Genomic DNA, 20,327 nt, shown 5'->3' on the forward strand with positions numbered 1-20,327 from the left:
TTAGTAAATTTAAATATATATGAACATTTATTGGTTTTATTCGATTATTCTACATAAAATTGTTTGAATTATTCGTTATTCGAAAATGGCCATTTTTAAACTGTTCGAATAATTATTCGTAAGAAATTATTCGATTAATCGAACGATCATTAGACGAATGAATACCCTAGTTGCTAGTTACAAATCTGTTTTCTCTGTGCAGTTTTTTGAAATACTTATTAATTCATTTAATGGTAGTTTGCACGTTTTCTTGTATTGTATTGTTTTTAAATTATTAATAAATTAAATTTTTTATGATCAATTTAAACTTTCAATGATTTCCGCTATTTAAAGCATTTAACGTATTAAAATCATATGTGGCGTATGATTTATTTTTAATTTTCTATAAATAAAATATTACGTATACGTAGGTTCCAGGCTACGCACATTAAATCATTTATTTGACCATTTTTGGCACTTAAAAACCAGAAACACTTAAAAATATTATTATTTTTTGAAATGCCAAATTGCTATTAAAAAAAAAAACACTCCCCACAGAGAGAGAGAGAGTTTGTGGGATGATACTTGAACTCACAGTAAGTGAAATGATGTCATTAGGTTAAAATTACGAAATTGTTTGGTAATAAAAATATTTTATATCAATTGCATGCTGTGCTAAATAACTTCCGCTGGTCACATCCTAAAAAAAGTCAATATAAACAGAAATGAATGGAAGGAAGGAGAAAAAATGATAGCACACACTTATAAAAAGAACAGAAGTTAAACTAACCTAAAGATAGTTTCCCTGGGAAACCCAACTGAACAGGGATATCTATAACAAAATACACAAATATTTATATAAATACTTACTTACACACATACGTACATACAGTATAAGTATAAATTTGTATTAAAAGTATGTATTTATAGAATATATAAAGCAAATAATAACATATGCAAAGTAATACTTTATTTTTTATTTATTTTTGACACAGTAGGGCAAAAGGGAAGAACTATATAGAAATTCATACACCATAAATTGTGTACAAGTATGAGTATCTATAAGTCCAACTGTGTATAAATATGTTGTAGTAGTTTGTGAAAATGTTAGAGAACTAAACACATCTATTGCTTACTTCCGCTTGAATAGAAATGCATTTTGGTCAACCAAGCATATAAAATATCCTTAAGATATGTAAGTTTTACATTTTAAACATGGGAATGGCAATAAAACTGCAAAAGGAACAATTTGTTCAACAAGAAAAACTTATGAAAAAAAAGAAAAACAAAATTACAGAAGAATCAACGACGACAGGGAAAACTTAAGAGGAAGTTTGTATTGTAAGGGTATAGAGTATGAAAGTTATGCAGATTTCTTTAACATCTTACTTTGTTGAATCACGAAAATGGAAAAAAAAATATCATTCGGTATAAAGAAATGAAATAAAGCTGTAGAAAAAAGCGTTAAAGCGTATTTGTTAGAAGATGAAATAAAAACATTCTATAAATTTTTATATGATTTTTATTCAGTTTTATTGCCTTGTAATCGTTATACTTAGTAGTTGCAAGTAAGTAGAATAGGTTGGTATACGGAGATGCAGTTGCAAATCTAAAAACTAAATCTAAATGTACTTGTTTTTGTTATTGTTATTATTGTAGTAGTAGTGTCATAATACATATTATCTATTTATTTATCTGTCTGTTGGTCTGTCGCTGTGTTTATGTGTGAGTGTTAAAATAACAGCATTTAGTTAGAATTTCAATATCACTTTTAATGCATGCAAATAAAATAAAAAAGTAAAATATTAAAACTTCTTTTGATTTTGCAGGAAAATGAGATTTAAGACGAATTTAATGTTGGCTACTTTGTTAAGTAATAATAGGACTCTACTGAATATAAACATGCTGATATTTTCACAATACTTTTAGATCTTTTACCAAAAAAAAAAAAACCAATGGATTTTGTTGCAGTTGTCTATTTTGATAGATTCATCAACTTGAAATAGATTTACTATGAATAAGTTCTTTAAAATCCCAATATTCGGGAACAAAAGTGTGGTATTTACATATTTATATCATAAGTTTGTCGTTCCGTTTGTAATTTTATTATTTTTCATTTGCGACCCCACAAATTATATACATATATTTTGGATCGTCCGTCTGTCCGTCTGTATGTTGAAATTAAATTTCCTTAGCCCCCAAATGATTGGTACATCAATATATTGGGAATTCTTCCGGCTCGATTACTATTTAAAATCGAGAAATTGGGACCACAAATGTCTGAGATATAGGGAAAGAACCGGCCCATTTGTTATATATAAAGGGTTACTAAGTCATTAATATCTAATGATAGATATTTCCAACACCTTTGCAATGGCTAATATATGGCTATAGTAAGTTGGACCTACAATCGGTCAAAATCGGGAAAAATATTTTTTTTCACCAAAATTTTTTTTTTGTCATAAATTTTTGTTTCACTAATAAATTTAAAAAAACATTGTTTTTAGAAAATTAAATGAAATTTTTTTAAAAGAATTAAACAATTTCGAAAAAAAAAAATTTTGTTTAACTAAAAAAACGATGGTCCCTTATTAGGTTTAAAGTTGTTATCTGCCATCTGCGAATCAAGCCAATTTCGGTTAATCTCCTCGGAAGTGAAGCATATGCCAGATAGAGTGTTCTGCATCGATCAAAACAAATATTAGTTGGACGGAGCAAGGTCTGGAGTATAAGGCGGTTGAGGCAAAACTTCCACAATACTTCATTCCAAATACTTTTTAATAGGTATTGCATCATGTGGCCTAGCGTTGTCATTTTGTAATATTACTGTTTTATGTCTGACCGCATATTCTGGGTGTATTTCGGCCAATGCTCACTTCAAACGAATCAATTACATAGACCATTACACGTTCCCTGTGATGGTCTATTCAGATTTCAGCAGCTCATAATAGATAGGACACTTTTGGCCAAATAAAGAGCATTGGATATTTGGCTTTGTTGTCGATTCGGCTAGTTGGCCGGGCTTCACAATCACAATCATTTACGTTTCGGTTTATCGTAATTAGAGATGCCATACGGAGAATCCCGTTCCCGAAAATCCCGGGGTTTACGGAATTTCCTAAATCCCGAAGCCTGGGATTTTTTAATTTTAAATCCCGGGGTTTTCGGGGTTTTCCAAATCCCGTTTTTTCATAAGTAAATAGTGGAAATTGTCATTTTTGTGTGCCTTTTTCTGCATTTTGAAATTCTACATGCCCAAATATCACAAAGTGATGTTCAGAAAAGTTGTTAAGGTCAACTCCTGCTACAATATAGTTAATAAAGGATTTTGGGATTTTTTACCAAATCCCGAACCCCGGGATTTTCAAAACTCAGTCCCGATTAGCATCTCTAATCGTAATGGATTCAGTTTTCATCGCTAGTAATGAATTCGGTTCAAAACTGATTTTCATTTATAGCGTTCAAGCAGCATTTCATACATACAAAATCGTCTTTCAAGGTCTCTCAGCTTCAATTCGTATGCTACCCACTTTCCCTGCTTTTGGATGAATCCTGCTGCTCGCAAATGTTTTGAAGTTGCTGATAGAGTCGCTGCCAATGATTTTGCAAGCTCTTGTTGAGTTGCACAAAAATCTTCATGGAGTAATGTCTACCATTGACCTTCAAACTTTTTAGGCTGGCCTGGCGATATTTGTTTTCCGTGTCAAAATCACCACTTCTGAACCGCAAAAACCATCTCTCGATTGAACACATGGAACGCTTTCACCATAAGCTTTGGTGAGCAATCGGTGTGCTTCAGCGGCACGTTTTTTTCAAAATAAAGAAGTAAAGCAAAACTTCCCACATATTTCATTTCACAATTCAACATTTTCGAAGCAATAAAAACTTTGTGGTTTAAACCATAATCTTCAGTAACTAAGTGAGAATAAATGACAGATATGTACTTTTCAAAATTACATATAAGTTATTAAAAAATATTAAAAAATTCCAACTTCTATTTGGAAATTTTTGAAGCAGTTAAATTAATTTCTAGATCATCTGCATATATCTTATATATATATAAAAATGAAATAGTCCATGTATGTAATGGCATCTCGTGAGAACGGCTGGAGCGATTTGGCTGATTTTTTTTATTCGATTTGAAATTTTCAGGAGATGTTTGTACAGAAAAAAATTCAAAAACTCCGGGTAAAACTCGGATTTTTTTTGAGTTCAGTCAAGTAATAAAAAAAGCTCCCTAAAGTATGCAGTATAAATTTAGATATTTTATTTGCAAACAAATAAGAATAGGCAGGTGTATGTGGGTTGGAGAAACTTTAGAACTAACATTAGTAAATGCTACCGGGCGAAGCCGGGGCGATCAACTAGTAATATATAAAAATCAGCCATTTTGGGCCGATTTTTTTCAATTTTAAATAACAATCTAAGTTGGTTTAATGTATCAATCATGCACCCAGACAAAAAGTATAATTGTACTGTTCACTCTAACCATTTCAATATTTTTACTAGTTTTTTAAAAATATTATGGTCACAGTAATTATTTATATGATTGTGTTAACCATAATATGGTAAATTTAAGATCAAATATAATGATTTTAACGGCTGATTTAAAAGTAGTATAATGCTCTCAAATAGCAGTGCTGTAATAGCAAACTGTAACATATCTGTATGCATTATTAACATTGAATAAAAGCTATCAGTTGACCATTGATCGTAAGAATTCGAATATTCAGTTAAAGAACATTGTAGAAAGTACACCACAGTTACTAGAGTGCAGATGACAGTGTTATAAATAGAGGTTGCAGTCGTTAATGAGTTTATCAGAGACGCTAGTTAGTGCTGAGTTAGACTGAGTGCCTTAAAGTGTGCTGTATTTAAAAGTGAATTCGTGTACATTATTAAGTGTGTCTGTATTTCTGCGAATTTATAAACGTGTATAAAAAAACATTGAGTGACTATTTAATTCTGTTGTTGTACATTTTTAAATAAATAAAGAGTTGTTACAATTTTCAAACTACTAAACGGCTTTTATTTGCAATCAAAAGTATCCGGTTTATTTGAAGGAAATAAACCAAAGGCAATCATGTTTTACTTTGTCCCAAAAGTCAAAACTTTGAATAAAATACGTTATGTGATTTAGCTCAAATTTTCACAATTTCGTATTTAGATAGAGAAGAACCAAGAAGACATTACGAGCTTCAAAAATCGAAAATGTAAAAACTATGGACCACCTTAATGAACCTACAAGATTTATTACACCCGATCATTAGTTAAAATTTCATGCTGATCGACAAGTTGTATTTCCAATGATGTATCTAAAGTATTTAGCTGAAAATAAGTCATCACAATAGTAAAGATTTACTAAGAAAACTATATCATGGCCAGTTTAGTTCCTTTAGTTGTGAGAATTTTTTTTATAAAAAGAGCAGAAAAAAATATATCAAACAAAAAGCAAGTATAAAGGAATAGAAAAAGGATATGCTTGCATTGCTGCACATACTACAATGTCACATTCAATGCTAAAAATAAAGAAAAAGAAAACGTAGATATACTAAGGAAACTATTTATACTATGAAAATGTTAAGAATATGATGCTGGAAAGAAAGGAACACTTTATAGCTATAGATTTTATTTGAAATTTGTTAAAAATAAAAACTAAGCAAGAAGCACAACTATTTTTTCCCATTATCGTTTTATTTTTTTGTCTAAAAATTTCATATAAAAATTTGTTATTTGGTATTTAGAAAAAGGGACAATGAGGATGATGACAAGGAAAGAAACTTAGGAAATAAGTAAGGAATGAAAATTTGTAATAAAACGTGTAAGTACTTGTAAGTTGTCACAATCCCAAATCCCTAAAAGCAGGCTTTTGGAAAATAATTTGTTTTCTTTCTTAGCTGCTGCTGCTGATAGTTTTTTTCAGTCAGCCATTAGTTTCTGTTTGTGGAAATACTAGAAACGGAAAAGAAAAGAAATTTGTAAAGATTTTTCATTGAAATGTTTTAACAGTTTTTTGTTTTTTTTTGTGTGAAAAATTTGTTGTATAGAAAGTTTGTATTTTGTCATACATTTAAACATTTTTATATACAAGGTTTTTTTTTAGGGTTTTGTTTGATTTTGTGTTGAGAGTTTTACAATGATTGCCAACGATTAAATTGTTATTTGATGCATGTTGCTGCTGCTGCTGCTTTTGAAGCTGTCGTTGTTGATATTGATGTCCTTGTTGTTGTCTTATTTTCTATTGCATTTAACATGGCTGGGCTTGTATGTAGTAGTGGGAGTTTTAATGGTAATGGTTCTTCAGTTAAATAGATGGATACTTTTTTTTTGTGTTGAAAGGTTGCTCTGCAGCCATTCAAGCATTCACTCATTCATTGATATTGTTGCTTAAATTGTTCTGTTTTGTTTTATTGTTTGCTGTTGCTTTGATTTTGTTGCAAAAGTTTGTAGCAATTGTTTAACATTTTAGCTTGTGTTGTTAAGGACTTGTGTAGTAACAATTTTTCTACATTTTGCATGTCAAGTATTTTCGGTTGTATATTTGTTTTTTTTTTTACTTCAATATTTGCAATTATTTGTAAAACATTTTTATTGTGCTTAGCTGAATGAATAAATAGTATTTAGAATTATTTCTTGTGTAAATTTATTTAATAATAAGAAAAATGAAATACTCGAGGACAAATTTCAATTGAAATGTTTACAATACAGTTTCTATTGAACAAATTTGTTTAAGTTATAAATTCTCTGAATGGATCATTAAATTAAATTTAGAATAAAACATATATTAAGAAAAGCTTAATAAAAGTATTGTAACGAAACTATATTTGAATTTAACTTCTGTAAAGGCTGATTGCAACATTCATCATGTTTATAAACAGTTTCATTAGTTGAAACTTCTACTTATCAACAATGTTGATAACACGCTGTTATTAACATTGTTTATAAGTATAACAACATTAAGCTGCTTTACAAAGCTTTGAAAGCTCTAGATAATCATTGTGGAAATACAACATTCGAGTTATTTCCGTTAGATTATTCATGAGACTTCTAAAAGTTGGCGCTGTGTATATAAATATTAACAGCGAGTTGTGAGTGAGTCAGTGTATTTTAGGCGCTCTTATAGTTAACATAAACCGTATTACCAGTGAGTTTTTAAATTGTGCGTGTATTAAAAGAGAGTGACCATTTAAATTGTTCTGTAAATTAGAATAAATGAAGAGTTGCTACAATTTTAAATCTACTTGGCGCTTTTATTTGCAATTAAAAGAATCCTGTTTATTTAATGGAAATAAACCATCGTTTTTAAAAGGTAAACACGTAAAAGTATTTTAAGAACATTTATTTGTTGGCGGACTATGATGTTTGTATTATATTTTAGAATTAAATTGATATTTTAATAAAAAACATTTGAATTAGAGGCGAATTTTTGTGGTAGGTCTTTTAAAAATAAGAAAAAATTTATCTTAATGTAAAGGAACTGAAATAAACAGTGGTGATAAAGCATTTCTTCGATGAAGCCCTCTTAAAAGTCGAGGTGATTAACCTCCTCAAAATATAGCCTGCCATTTTACTGTTAAAATTACTTGTAATTTTTTTAAAAAACCAACCACTAAGCTGTCTACATAATGTTTGAATACTCTTTCTCGCTTATTTTCCTATTCCTACAATTATTTTGTTGTTTTTTTTTACTGACATTTAACAAATAATTTCATTTAATTAAAGTATTGAAAATAATTATCTTTTTGTTCATTTCAAGCTGCTAAGTATTTTACTGTAAATATATTTCTCCCCTTTTGTCAGGCTTTCATAGTGACCGCACACACTTAAATACAAACAAACACATACACACACACACAAACACCGAGATAGTTCGTAACATTTGATGAAATACCAACAAAATGTTTCATTAAGGCAATTATTTTGTGGTTAATTTGTAGATAATGAAACTTTGTGGTTTTACATTGATATAAAAAGGATGTTGTTGGTCTTTTGTTCAAAAAAAACTCTCTCTCTCTCTCTTTCACATACTTTTACACATTAAGGCACGTACACTTCACATTAGTAATTGTTAAAGAAAATAAGAGAAGTGGGGGAAAAACAAAGCTGGACAAAATTGAGGAAGAGTAAATAATAAAGAAAGGATTTCAATTAAAATATAATTTATTTACAATTTAATTGGGGTTTTTTTTAAACAAAAGCAAGTTTGATTTAAACAAAAGTTAAATAAACATTTATAAGCACAATTACAGTTGTATGCCTAGCTGTTTTTAAAATTAAAAAAATATTGTCAAGACCTGGAGTTGTTACTAAACAGTTTGCTGAAAGTTTATTTAAGAACTAATATATTCCGAAATAACTTTACAGATTTCGAAGACATTACCAGGAATCATGTTAAAATTTAAATTACTTTCGTATATAAATAAACTATTTCTTGTTTCTCCCAAAAAGTTTTCTCTTTAGTATTTATTGTTTACATATCTTTAACATGACTGCACATTTGCGGTGCTCCCAAGTCCCAAATTGTTCTCTGTTATATAAAAACCAAGTGCAAATATGTTATATATGATTAAATATACATATTTTCTAATATATTGTTGCGAAATTGCATTAAAAATTTGAATTTGACGGTCTGTAATGGCTGCTTGTATCATTCATTATGTTTATAAATATGATGAATGCTGTTTATAAATTCATCATTTTCCCATCAGTAGAAACTTTTACTTATCAAAGATGCTGGCATTGTTTATATGTAAGTATGACAACGTTAACTATTAATTAAAGCTGCTAACTTTAAAACCGCTAAAAGCTCTAAGTGATCATTGTGGAAATATAACATTCTAGTTTTGTTCGTTAGATAATTCATGAAACTACTAGAAGATGGCACTGTGTATATAAAATGTAACAGCGTGTTGCTGAGGAGTTAGTGTATCGCAGGCGTTGTTATACATAAACCGAATTTAAATAAATAAAGAATTCTTACAATTTTTAAACTACTGATCGCTTTTATTTGCAATTAAAAGAATACGAAAAATAAACCATTGTTTTTAAAAGGTAAAAACGTACAAATTTTTTACTCATATAACTTGATAACAAAAAATTCATAAAATTTCACTTATATCTCAAATCCCAAATTTTACATTTTCTAATTTTTATAGCCTTCCCATGTGTGGACCTACAATGGGTCAAAATCGGTAAAAATATTTTTACCCCAATTTTTTTTTACTAAAAAATTTCTTCGTTAAATTTTTTTCACTAATGATTCAAAATCGGTAAAAATATTTTTTACGACGAAATTTTTTTTCTTCTAACAAAAAAAGTTAGTGCACTTAACATGAAATCCCCCATAAACTTAAAGGGATCCCAAGTGAATAATGTGGAAATTAAAAACTCAGGATGATCGATATAAAACTGCATCACCAGTGGATTTAGATAAAGAAATATAGTTAAAGTTATTAAAAGGCTATATGAATGTCGCGTTACAAATGTCGCATGCTTAATCATGCAAAAGGTTGTACAAAAAAAAAATTAATGCAAATATTTAAACTAATATGGAAATATATAAACAGTAGGGTATTCATTCGACTAATGATCGTTCGATTAATCGAATAATTTCTTACGAATAATTATTCGAACAACTTAAAAATGGCCAATTTCGAATAACGAATAAGTCGAACAATTTTATGTAGAATAATCGAATAAAACGAATAAATGTTCATATACATTTAAATTTATTAAATTGCTTAACATTTTTCATAATTTCAAATTTAAATAAGTAATAATGACTTACAAAAATTGGATTGTTTCTGAAATTCGACAAATAACTAAAGACAAAGGGACTTTCGATCACTGTAGATGAGTGTTGCGATAGCTCCTTCTATGAATATATAAATATTACTGCAAGAAGTTACAATTCTAAAAACAAGTCTTTCAAAATTTTTAACTTAGGACTTGAACCAATGAAAATAAAAGGTAAGGAATAAAATATTTGTTATTTAGCTGGCGAAATATTAGAAGAATCGCAATTAATAATCAAAATATTAACTTAGATTAAAGTGGAGTTGAATGTGATTGAGAATGTGATGTGAAACGATCGTCGAAAGTGATATTGAGGATGACATTTATAATGATTACATTGAAATATATGAAGGCCATGATCTTAAAAGATATGTATATAAATGACGTACGTAAGTGTTACAAAATATTTAATAAATCGAATGGTAAACACAAATATCGCAATCTAACATTTTGTTGCAAGAAAAGCATGGAGATCGTCTTATACATGTTTTTGAACATCGTTGAACATCTTTGTCTAACATGGTAATAAACTTTTTGCGTATTTGTAAATGCGTCAATCTTGCACTGTCCCACTTCAAATTAACCACGTTCACTGACAATGATATCAAACTATTGACTGATTCTCTTTATTATGTAATTCCCCAAGACCACTTTATTAAGCAATGATTCGGCAACCTTGATAGAATATTTAAAGGTGAATAATTCATTTACTAAAGAATTAGTTACTCAATTTTAAAGCCGAATAAATGAACGACATAAAAAAATTCTTAATACGTTTATATAGTATTTGAATTCATGATCATGACCAACTAGCTCAAATTTTTTAAAGCATAGCTCCAAAACGGAAACTAATGGATTTGCTAGTCAATTGTTTTGTATATTGTATGGGAGTTAATCTGATCAGAATATTTCTGATGAAAATTTAATGATGGACTTTGTTTTCGAATGTTTTTTAACATTACCAATACTTGAATTGTTAACTTTAACGTTAAAAAACCGACATGAGTATTGATGAACTTTACTTTAAAAAAAAAAAAAAATTATTCGAATAATTCGATTAATTTTAAACGTGTGATCGAATTATTCGAACAAGTTAAAATCTCTTATTCGAATTATTCGTTATATTCGAACAAGAGATAAATCGAATAATTCGAATACCATAATAAACAGAAAGCCACATTATTCTACTGAAGTTGAAAAATCGCTTTAAAAAATTATATTTCAATTCGCAGATTTTTGAATTTTTCCAGATGCTCTCGAAAATGTATTGCATTTTTCGTCACGTTGTTGAGCTTAAGTTTATTGCTAATATATTGGAAACAACAAAACATATCGAAGAATGGAAACAACATTTTTAAGATTTCTTTATTCTTTTAACTTCAAAGGTGAACGAAGGTCTCATTCGTGGCCGTGGTAATTTTCCTATATAAACCAAATTCTTAAATTTAAGCCAAAAACTGATAGATAATATTTTTAATGAGCTTATTCGCAATTAAACACTTATAAACCAGCTTCCATGTGGGTACTCCCCATACAAAAATCCTAGAACGAATGATTTTGTATTTTAACCTTTCAATTGTAAGCAGGGATGTGGGTGTTTTGTTTTATTTTAATAATAACTTTAGTTTTCCCACTTACAATTGATTATTTGTTATCCTACATTAATGCTTCTAAGAAATGCCTTTTTATACCCTACACCACCATAGTGGGGAGGGTATAATGCGTTTGTGCAGATGTTTGTAACGCCCAAAAATATTAGTCTAACACCGACCTTAAAGTATACCGATCGACTTAGAATAATTTTCTGAGTCGATTAAACGATGTCCGTCCGACCGTCTGGCTGTTCGGCTGGTTGGCTGTCCATGTAAACCTTGTGCGCAGAGTACAGGTAGCAATTTTGAAGATATTTCGATCAAATTTGGTACATATTATTTTTTCGGATTATTGAAACTGGCTGAAATCGGTCCATTATTTCACCTAGTCCCCATACAAATGTCCTTCCGAAATTAGACTTTATCGGTCATAAATGTTTAATTTATATGTATCTCCACAAATTCCGCTCCAAATAAGTTTTATATATACAAAACTCATGTCACCAAATTTTGTTACGATCGGTCCATAATTAGTCATAGCTCCCTTATAGACCCGCTTCCGAAAATCTCTTTAACGTGCATAAATCGCTTAAAAATTTTGGTATACACACAAAATTGAACATACTTAACTTTCATATAGACATAAATCACACGACCTAATTTCATGGTGATCGGTCCATAATTGTTCATAGCTCCCATATAACCCCCACTTCCGAAAATCACTCAAAAATATTAATTATTGAAATTTAAAAAATTTTAATTTTTAGATTTTAGAAATTTGTAGGGTATTATATGGTCGGGCTTGACCGACCATACTTTCTTACTTGTTCGAATTACATATATGGACAAAATAAATTTTCCCTTCAGTACATACCTCGAAAAAAAAACTTACTGGGGGAACCTGTGTAATTTACGTTTATAGCTAAAATAAATATTTATTTCTGTTCTTTAATATTTATGTGGGTTAACTTTACTCTATCTAGCACAGAAAGCAATTATTTTCTTACTATTGACGTTTACACAGCGACAGTTTTTCTGTATAAGTATAAATTTTCGCAAATGTCAACAAGACAGAACAAGGAAACCTTGTAAAGTTAAAAAAGGTGTAGAAATGGAAGAAATGCAAGCTAAAAATCAGAAAACAAACAGCCATTAACACTTACAATTGAGTTGAATAAACCTTTATTTGTTGTTATTATTTCCAGAATAGTTGAATAAATGTATTTACACTAAGTACTTTAAGTATCCATTTAAAAAATTTACAAATAAATTAATGGTTGAGAATAATTGTCTAGCTGGGGATTGGTGTTTAGATATTTACAACTATTCTTACGTTTCATACCTCGGTTATATTCAAATATATGAATCGCTGTCTATCTGTTTAAGTATGAGTTTATGCGCATTCTAACTCGCACTTCTATAAATTTTGGATACTCGTTTGTATGTAAATCGTGCAGATGTGTTTATAAATGTGCTTTTGTGCAAATATGTAATAAATTATGACGCCACAAATTTAATCTAATGTTTACTTCCGTTATAAGTTATTTATGTTTGTAAATGTCTTTTGATATTCCTTGGCGAATTCATACATATACAGAAATATACTTATGCATATTTATGCATTAGGATGGTGCCAAGAATACCTCCCAGTATTGAATACCAACGTAGTCAATATATCTCTTGTAATTTTCACTAATGTCTAGTTACTTGGCTGACTGCAATTTATATTGTTACGAAATTGTACTTGAATTCAAATATAACGATTTTAAGGGCTGATTTAAAAGTAGCATAATGCTTTCAAATAACATTGCTGTAATAGCAAACTGTAACATATCTGTGGGCATTATTAAATAAAAGCTTTCAGTTGACCATTGATCGTAAGTTGGCAACGCTGTTTGAATTCGAATATTCAGTTAAAGAACATTGTGGAAAGTACACCACAGATGGCGTATGATCTAGAATATTCGAACTTTGACAGTTAAAGAGCAATCTAGAGTGCAGATGGCAGTGTTATAAATAGCGGCAGAGGTTGCAGTCGTTAGTGAGTTTATCAGAGACGCTTTTCGAATAAACATCAACTAAGTGCCTTAAAGTGTGTTGTGTTTTTCAAGTAAATTCGTGTACATTATAAATTGTGTCTGTATTTCTGAGAATTTATAAACTTGTATAAAATACATTGAGTGGCTATTTAATTGTGTGGTTGTTGTACATTTTGAATAAATAAAGAGTTGTTACAATTTTCAAACTACTAAACGGCTTTTATTTGCAATCAAAAGTATCCGGTTTATTTAAAGGAAATAAACCAAACGTTTTGAAAAGGTTAAAATGTAACAATATGTATATCTTTGTCTCAACTGGTTACTTCATATATCCCACGTAATCTAGCGTGAAGTGAATTGTCTCTTAAGTGTCTCTAAGTAATCTAGGGTGTAGGCAGTTAGAACTGTTTTTTTTTTGTATAGCTCATTAAAACTGTTTTATTTTACCCACCAGAAGTAATATATTGGAGAGTCAATTGTTACTAAATGATCTTTTGTAATGCGGACATTAGTTTTTGAAATTTATGTAGGGACAATTGACAAATTTAAAATTACCTTTCTTCGAATGATGTTAGAATCAAACTTCTTATTTTTCAATACTGCTCACTAACAGCTATTGTTAGAACTAGAATGTATTGGAAACTTTTAACTAAAATAAACTTTCGTTGCAAATGCAAAAAATCATCAACTTGGCTCTGTTTAAATTGGATCCAACCTAATACACATGTTGTTGTTTATGACTGCATGAGTACGAGTTACTCACTAGTATTTATTTGTAAATTGTATAGGATCCTTAAATTGAGGCACATTAACGAACATTTTCCCACTTTCGAAGTGGTTCATAAATTATGTGCGCCTACAAATGTACCACGTCTGTACGTTTTTCTAAACAGCCGGAGAAATTTGCGATTTTTTGCCAATATTGTCTTTATACTTGAACTTTTAAATTTATAGAAACATGTGAAAATTTATTAGTACTTAAAAATGGCTTTTAATTTAAATATGAGTATTAGGGCGGCAAAAGATAACAGTTATATCGTGCCACAATGGCAAATATTATAGAATTCTGTATATATAAAAATGTTTATAAATTTTGAATTTGAGGACTCTGAAATAAAAACCACTCTTGTACTTTTGGCTTCACAGAATTTTTACTAAAATCAGATAATTTATTATTAATATTCATTAACAATTTAAATCTTCATTAAAAATACGAATTTTCATTAAAAATATAAAACTATGAAAGTGTGAAAGATCAGATTTTTTTATTATGACAAAATATAAATTTTCATTATAAATATGAATTTTCATCGAAAATATGAATTTTGATTGAAATCAGAATTTTTATTAACAACATTTTTTTTTAATAAAAATATTAAATTGCATTCAAAATCAAAATTTTTATTAAAATCAGATTTATTGTTAGACCACTTTTCATAGCAATTTGATCTACAATTTTCGTGAAATCAGAAATTTCATTAAAAATACAAGAGTATGAAAATGTATGAAATTATGACAAAACATGAATATTCATTAAAAATAGGAATTTTCATCAAAAATATATTTTGATTGAAATCAGTATTTTTATTAACAAAATTTTTTTTTTAATAAAAAATCAAAATTTTTTTTAAATCAGATTTATGTTAGACCATTTTTCATAGCAATTTGATTTAGAATTTTCGTGAAATCAGAAATTTCATTAAAAATACAAGAGTATGAAAATGTGAATACAAGAGTATGAAATTATGACAAAATATGAATATTCATTAAAAATATGAATATTCATTAAAAATATAAATTTTCATTGAAATCAGAATTTTTATTAAAAAAAACTATTTTTTAATAAAAATATGAAGTTTCATGCAAAATCTAAATTTTTATTAAAATCAGATTTATTATTAGCAAAAACCGATTTTTCATAAAAAGAGTATGAAAATGTGTAAAATCGGATTTTTTATTATGACATTAAAAATTTTAATTTTCATTAAAAATATGAATTTTTATTTAATTTTTTGAATAAAAATATGAAATTTCATTAAAAATTTTTTTTATTAAAATCAGACTTATTATTAGACAAAATCGATTTATCATAGAAATTTTTTAGATAGTATTTGCATTAAAAATATAAGAGATGAATATGTAAAAGATCTGATTTTTTATTATGGAAAAATAGGAATTTTCATTAAAAATATGAATTTACATTAAAACTATGAAATATCATTGAAATCTGAATTTTTATTAACTAAAATTTGAAATTGCATTCAAAATTAAAATTTTTATTAAAATCTGATTTATTTTATAAAAAAATGTATTATTGAATGATAATTTTTATTAAAATAGAAGATAGAATAAAATATACATAGAAGCGCTGAGTGACAAAGAAACTAAGTTTGATGTGAAAAACCTAAGTCTTGCAACAACAGAATACATGTAAATCAATGTACATATTTTGAGTTTTTATATAAAAAATCGATTTTTTGTCAGAAATATGAGTGATCACAGATCGAGCTCCTTTTCTTGATTAAACGCTTATTGGCCAAGTTATTAGCGAACTTAGATATTTTGAGTTTTTATATAAAAACTTGATTTTTTGTCAGAAATATGAGTGATCACAGATCGGACTCTTTTTCTTGATTAAACGCTTATTGGCCAAGTTATTACAGAATTTAGATATTTTGAGTTTTTGTGTAAGAAATCGAATTTTGGTCAGAAATATGAGTGATCACAGTTCGAGCTCCTTTTCTTGATTAATCGCATATTGGCCAAGTTATTAACGAATTTAGATATTTTGAGTTTTTATATAAAAAATCGAATTTTGCTCAGAAATATGAATCACAGATGTATTTAATAAGTGGGCGTATTAGTGGACGTGGAAAATTTTTATTTATGTAAAAACTTTTGCGGACTATGTATTGTGAACATTAAAAAAAATTTAGTTAAATCGGTCCAGGCTTCCTGTGGATTTAGATATATCGAAAAAAAAATTGGCGTTGTAAATTTTTCTTTCAGTAAAAACTTAAATTGTTTTACTATGATCATTTAAACAAAAAATTAGCCAAATCGATGTAGTCGTTTTCCAATTATAGATAAATCTAAAAAAGTTGGCGTAAAAGTGGGCGTGGTCAATTTTTCATTCCGTAAAAACAAAAGTTGGGCTATGACCAAAATTTAAAAAAAAAATTGTCTAAATCGGTCCTGCCGTTCTTTACTGATGCAATTACCAACGAACGACATTTGATTTTTATTTATATAGATTTTTATTAAAATCAGAATTTTCATTATTAATCAAACTTTTATAACAAAAAAATATGAATTTTACTGAAAGCTTATATCCTTTCCAGTTAATTTTATTCCAATGGAATCAACAAACAAAAAATATACTTCGATTTACCGCCAAAATAAAGTCCGAACCACGTTAATTTTTTAAAATGTTTTACATTTAACTTCCTTTTGTGGTAGAAGTTAAATTTTAGAACCGCGTTTAAATTTCTGGTATCAAACAAATTAAAATTTAAAACCAGTTTATAAAACTCTGTAGGTCTGGTGAAAATTCAAAATTCACCTATTAAGGCAAATTTTTAGAGTTAGGTTCTTTTTCACTAACACATGTTAAGATTTAGGTACTGTTTTCAAAGAGTTGGACTATTTGTGTATACTTTGGTTCAGAAATTATGTATGAGTGAAAAGCTGAGTACTATGTTCGATGACATGTAAAAAAGTATGACAAAATCTATATAAAATCCATATACATATGTCAGTGAAATTTTCAACAAAAAAAAATTCATGTTAGTACACTGTTTTTCAGCATTTGTTCACACAAATTTAAATTGTACAGAACCAAAGTATAAAAAGATAAATAACAATACCGTACCGTGTGAATTCAACAAATAACAAGTAAGAAAGTAAGGTCGGTCAAGCCCGACCATATAGTACCCTAACTAAAAAAGCAAAAACATTTTTCTTTTAAAATTTTAATAATTTATATTTTTGAGTGATTTTCAGAAGTGGGACTTATATGGGAGCTATGACCAATTATGGACCTATCGCCATGAAATTAGGTCGAGTGATTTATGTCTATATGGTAGTTATTTCTGTTCAATTTTGTGTTTATAGCAACATTTTAAGCGATTTATGCACGTTAAAATGATTTTCGGAAGCGGGTTTATACACAATCGGGTCATAACAAAATTTGGTGACATGAATTCTGTATATATAAAACATATTTCTTATATAAATTAAACATTTACGACCGATAAAGTCAATTTCGGAAGGACATTTGTATGGGGGCTAGGTGAAATAATGGACAGATTTCAGCCAGTTTCAATAGGCTTGGTCCTTGGGCCGAAAAAATAATATGTATGTGTAGGGTATAAATATTAATCGTGAAAAGAATTTTTAAAAAAATATAAGATTATTTAAATTTATTGAATATTATTGACATTGCTGCAATTTCTAAAACTAACAACTTTAGAAGGTTTTTTTCCCCTACCTAAAAATTTGTAAAAATGGACTTGGCTGCTTCGTAATATAACCCAATAATATTTCTTGTTTTTTTTTTGGTTATTAATTTTATTTCTCCATAAAGTAAGCGTAAATGAAAGAAAAGTGTTACAACACATTTAATATTTAGAGTAAACAGACTTTTCTTTTATCATACATCATGTATACTTTTCTTCACACACACACAAAGAAACATCAAATAAAAAAAAATATATGAACACTAAGCGAACAAGCAAAAGGAAAATTGATTCTAAGGAAATAGCAAATATTGATGTTAGAAATTTAATAATTTATAAAATATGTGTGTGCGTTTAAACTCATATGTTATAAATCAAGTACGTAAAAAAGATATTGATTAATAAACTTTATATGAGAATATGCAATCTACTAAACACACACAATACAAAGTTAACCCAGACACTTGATTCATCTGCTATAAAATTACAAAAAGACAAGGATTTTTTTTTTCGTAGAAAAAAGTATATAAAATAAAAAAAGGATGAACAAGAAAAAAAACTACATATCATCACATTTAGTTAACGGTGGAATAGAACCAAAAAAAAAAAATATGAAATGTAAAATGACTGAAAGGAAGAGAATGTGAAAATGGGAACAAAACAATTACTTGCATAATAAATCAACTTGTCATGTTTGCGCATAATCTGCCATAGAAAAATACACGTTAATATGTATGTTTAGTCATACATAAGCAAGTATATATACATATGTATACATACATATGTAAAACTCTATATATACATATATATTTGTAATTGTATGTATTGTGTGTGTTAGTAATATGTTGTAGGCACTGTAATAGTAAGCTGAATACTAGTAGTTGTACTAGTAGTACTTATCCTTTGCTATAAACTTGCATACTAACATTCGAATATGTGATTTATAATGGGTTTCCCAGGAATGAAGACCTTAAGTTTAAAGCAAGGTTTTCAACAGATACCGTTATTAATACCGATACCGATTAAATACCTTTTAAAATTGAGTACCGGTATTGATACCGATACCGAAATAATTATGACGGTAAAATACCGGTATTCAAATACCGTTTCCCCTAATACCGGTATCATAACGGTATCAATACCTTTTCATAATGGTATCAATTGCAAATCAATACCGGTATCATAACAGTTTCAATACCGAAATCATATGGGCATTATAATTAGATTTTGCATAAATGGTTACAATTACATAATTAACAATTTACTGCTATTAGAAAACAGAATTTGAACGTTGATGCCAGGGAGGGTAAATTTATTACGATGTAACTATTTTGATACACCCGAGATTCAGTTGATACTCTCAAATATCTTCAGTGTTTTATATAACAGTATTAACAATGTTTATTTAATTTGTATATTAAATTTAATGTTCTTAATTTTAAAATTCCAAGTATATTTTGGTAATTCCGAAATATGCATGTAGAGAACATGCGATAATAAAATTATCTTTGAAAATTTGTTTTGTTTTTGAAATACAATCAGAAGATGCTTGTATTTTAACCTCAATTGCCTTAACATAAATACTAGGGTGATCGATTCTTCGACAAAATTTAATATAAACCGGTTTCGGTTTTTTAATAATAAACGGTTAAACGGTTGGCGAAATATTAAAGATAGAAATAAGGAGAAAAAAAGTTTTATTTATTAAAATAATAGTAAAACAAAAACAGTTCTTGGAAAAACATAACAAAACAAAAATAGATCATACACAGAGAAAACAGATTAGTGATAGCAACCGAATTTGTTGCCAATCGAATGATTCGGTTGCACCCATAGAATTTTTCAGTTCTAACAACAGAAAGTCAGTTGATAAAGAAGAATTTCAATTGAGGCAACCAAACTTTAGTTGTCCCTTTCAAAATATTGTAGCCACAACTGTAAAATTAGGTAACTAAGACAGAATCCTTCGATTGACAACAAATTCGGTTGCTATCACGAATCTGTTTACTCTGTGTATAATTATGATAAAGAAAAAGAAATTAAAAACGCTTAAATACTTTTTAATTCTAATTTTGATTACTTCTTTTATCCTTCATAAGGTATTCGGGTCAAATTTGATCCATTTTGAAATTAAAATTGAATTTTTTCTCAATATGAGTGGTTGATATTTTTGATATTTTATAAAATTTATTTAATTGCAAATGTCAACAACTACGTTAGGTATTTAAAAAAAAAATTGGCAAAAAAAATATGTATTTTCTATTTCTGTTAAATTTAACCCGAAGATCGTTAACGTCAGTGAAGACCTTATGAATGTTAAAGAAGTATTAATTACATAGATATATACATTCTAGTTTTTCCTGTTACATTATTCATTAGACTTCTAGAAGATGGCGCTCTGTATGTAAATAGTAATAGCGAGTTGGGAGTGATTCAGTGTATCGTAAGCTCTGTTGTGGTTAAAA

Source organism: Calliphora vicina, chromosome 2 (assembly GCF_958450345.1).
Source record: "Calliphora vicina chromosome 2, idCalVici1.1, whole genome shotgun sequence".
Lineage (NCBI taxonomy): Eukaryota > Metazoa > Arthropoda > Insecta > Diptera > Calliphoridae > Calliphora > Calliphora vicina.